The 3,904-nt window shown below is 46.4% G+C and overlaps 1 protein-coding gene and 1 pseudogene across 1 annotated transcript in view; one reads left to right on the top strand and one right to left on the bottom strand.

Moving 5' to 3' along the window:
• The window catches only part of TCEA3 (transcription elongation factor A (SII), 3), a 58,892-nt gene that overhangs the window by 42,145 nt on the left and 12,843 nt on the right, over positions 1-3,904 (bottom strand). The gene's annotated exons all lie outside the window — the stretch shown is intronic.
• LOC105514290 lies at positions 1,587-2,903 on the top strand (annotated as a pseudogene).

Raw genomic sequence — 3,904 nt, forward strand, 5'->3', positions numbered from 1 at the left:
AGGCAGGAGAATGGCGTAAACCCAGGAGGCGGAGCTTGCAGTGAGCTGAGATCGTGCCACTGCACTCCAGCCTGGGTGACAGAGCAAGACTCCGTCTCAAAAACTAAAAAATAAAAAAAAAAGTGAATTTTTCCCCCAATTTTTCCAAAACGCATGCAGCTACATTCTTTTTATGATATATAATGTAGTTCTTCCTTTTACTGGTTTTAAAAAATTAATCTGTTTGTTAATTGCAAACCCCACTCCCCATCTCACTTACCCTGCCCTCCTTTTAATTCCATAGCACATGTCACCTTCTAGCATATTTGACTAGCACAATTGACTTTTTTTTCTTTGAGATAGAGTCTCACTCTGTTGCCCAGGCTATCTCAGGGGCTCACTGAGACCTCTGCCTCATGGGTTCAAGTGATTCTCCTGCCTCAGCCTCCCGGGTAGCTGGGATGACAGGCACGTGACACCACTCTTAGCTAATTTTTATATTCTTAGTAGACGGGGGTTTCACCATGTTGGCCAGGCTGGTCTCAAACTCCTGACATCAGGTGATCTGCCCACCTCGGCCTCCCAAAGTGCTGGGATTACAGGCGTGAGCCACCACGCCCGGCCAATTTACTTATTTATATTTAATTATATTTATTGTCCCACACCCCATGTAAATTCCACAAGAGCAGCATTTGGCAGGTTTTGGTCACTGTGGTGAACACTCTCTGTGCTCAGCCCACTTCCCCTTGGGTGGTCACTCTCTCAGTGGCCTCTGGACCCAAGAGCTGCCTCCTGCAAGCTCCCCAGGGCCTCTGTTTGAGGGAGTTCTCTCCCTCAGCTAGGCTGGCTGGAAGTGCTGGTCACTAACTAATGACCCCAGAAGCAGCCCTCCACCAGACACACGGGAGAGGGGAAGAGAGGTCCTCATTCGCATGCCCCTGCACTCCCACAACAGGCCCTGGGAGTTCTTCTGTGGGGTTTCTCCTTAGTGCCCCTTGTGGATAGACAATGCAAGCAGGAACCATAAGCTGGAATTCCTACAGTGGGAAAGGGGAGAGAAGACACGAGACTCCACCCTGGAGAACCACTTTCTGACTCTTCCTCGTTGCTTTTCTTTTTAGAACAAATCAGAAATGCTCTGTAGTTATTGCAGATGACTGTTATGAAAACTATTCAGGAACATGAAAAAATGCTTAGAATACGATAGCAAGATAAATAAAAAGGTGACAATTAGTTGATACAGGTCTGGGCTAGAGCATCAGGAAAAGTCTAAAGATTAGACTGTAAGAAAATAGAAACCAGCTGGGCGCGGTGGCTCACACCCGTAATCCCAGCACTTTGGGAGGCCAAAGCAAGCAGGTCACTTGAGTCAGGAGTTCGAAACCAGCCTGGTCAATATGCTGAAACCCCCGTCTCTACTAAAAATTCAAAAATTAGCCGGGCATGGTGGCGTGCTCTGTAATCCCAGCTACTCAGAGGCTGAGGCAGAAGAATCACTTGAACCTGGGAGATGGTGGTTCCAGTGAGCTGAGACCATGCCAGCCTAGGCGACAGAGAGAGACTCCGTTTCAAAAATAAAAAATAAAAAAAGAAAGAAAATAGAAACCATGTTTCGAAGACCTGTATTACAGGTACTTCATCAGTTTGTAAGGCATGAGTCCAAAACAGTTAGCAGTTTGCTTCTCGAAATGTCCCTGAATTGTGTGCAGTTACTCGGGCAAGTGGGTTAGGACCCTATCAAGAGACAGATGGAAGGAAATACTCCAGCACAATATTTTCTCTAGCAGCAAATGAGATGTGGTGATCAGGGGACAGGGAAGTGTGCCAAATGGGTGATGTCTGTCAAGATGACATGGCACAGAATTATCAGCATTCTAGCCAGGCCTTGGAGATGTGGCACATCAGTGAAAAAGGAGTCTGGAATTTATTTTTATTTTTATTTATTTATTTTGAGATGGAGTCTCAATCTGTCACCCAGGCTGGAATAGAATGGTACCATCTCAGCTCACTGCAACCACCATCCCCTGGGTTCAAGGGATTCCCAGGCCTCAGCCTCCCAAGTAGCTGGGATTACAGGTGCGTGCCACCATTTCCAGCTAATTTTTGTATTTTTAGTAGAGATGGGGTTTTGCCATGTTGGCCAGACTGGTCTCAAACTTCTGACCCCAGGTGATCTGCCCATCTTGGCCTCCCAAAGTGCTGGGATTACAGGCATGAGCTACTGCACCCAGCTAGGGGTCTCAAATTTATGCAGAAGAAAAAGTAGACTATGGTGAATACATGGATAAAAATAATGGGAGGTGTCAAGCAACAACAATCACAGTGAGGCAGAAATTTAAAAATAAATATGCATTCATTCACTCCAAGAAAAGTAACAGGCAAGGCAAGGGTTAAAAGAAAAGAACAAATTTTCCTCTGCCTAGCAAGCTCACTTCAAGGACAGTTATAAGATAACGCTGTTTGAGAAGCCAAGGCCAAAGGAATGGGCTCCAGACCCCCCTCCTCTCCAGAGCAAGGTTGAAGGAAAAAAAGAAAGAAAGACAAATTCCTTTACTATTACTCCTTTCCCTGGCTTCTTAAGCATGACTATGTTTTACAAATGTCTGTATTTAGCCAGTTCTTTTTTTTCTCTCAATACAGCTACAAGGCCACCAGCTATGCAAGGCCACAAGTTATGCTGTGCTGTAGATTATGTGACCTATCATATAATTAACTGCTTTTGCTTTGCTTCTGTAAGACTGCTTATAAAAACCCTGCTCTGTCTTTGTTAAAATGCTCAGTTTTTTAGATATGAGTCCACTGGGCCAGTGCATACCTTAAATAAACAATCCTCCTGTTCTCCTATTGGTCTCTCTGGTCCTCAGTTTCCCACAATAGCTGATAGTAGGATATTTCTGAGTGACCAGACAAAGGAGAAGGCATAGAATGGGTGACTCTTCTTTGGCCATTGTTTGCTACAGTCTCATTTCCAAATCATGTATAATCTTTATAGTTCCTAAGGACAAAAATTCAAATACTGTTTTATATTTAAAAAAGTAATTTGCACCCACACTCCCAGCTACTCAGGAGGCTGAGGTTAGAGGATCACTTGAGCCTAGGTGTTGCAGGCTGCAGTGAACTGTGACCATGCCACTGCACTCCAGCCTGGGCAACACAGTGAGACACTGTCTCAAAAAAAAAAAGTCGGGCACAGTGGCTCACGCCTGTAATCCCAGAACTTTGGGAGGCCGAGGCGGGTGGATCACAAGGTCAGGAGATCGAGCCCATCCTGGCCAACATGGTGAAACCCCGCCTCTACTAAAAATACAAAAAATTAGCCAGGCGTCGTGGTGAGCGCCTGTAGTCCCAGCTACTCGGGAGGCTGAGACAGGAGAATGGCGTGAATCCGGGAGGCAGAGCTTGCAGTGAGCCAAGATTGCGCCACTGCACTCCAGCCTGGATGACAGAGCAAGACTCTGTCTGAAAAAAATAAATTGGCCGGGCATAGTGGCTCACGTCTGTAATCTCAGCACTTTGGGAGGCTGAGGTGGGTGGATTACCTGGGGTCAGGAGTTCAAGACCAGTCTGGTCAAACATGGTGAAACCCTGTCTCTATTAAAAATACAAAAAGGCTGGGTGCGGTGGCTCACGTCTATAATTCCAGCATTTTGGGAAGCTGAGGCGGGCAGATCACCTGATGTCGGGAGTTCGAGACCAGCGTGAGCAACATGGAGAAACTCTGTCTCTACTAAAAAAAATACAAAAATTAGCCAGGCGTGGTGGCACATGCCTGTAATCCCAGTTACTCAGGAGGCAGTAAAGAGGCTGGGCGCAGTGGTTCATGCCTGTAGAAGAATCACTTGAACCTGGGAGGCGGAGGTTGCAGTGAGCTGAGATTGCGCCATTGCACTCCAGCCTGGGCAACAAGAGTGAAACTCCACCTCAA

The sequence above is a fragment of the Colobus angolensis genome, unplaced genomic scaffold (assembly GCF_000951035.1).
Source record: "Colobus angolensis palliatus isolate OR3802 unplaced genomic scaffold, Cang.pa_1.0 Scaffold240, whole genome shotgun sequence".
In the NCBI taxonomy this organism is placed as follows: domain Eukaryota; kingdom Metazoa; phylum Chordata; class Mammalia; order Primates; family Cercopithecidae; genus Colobus; species Colobus angolensis.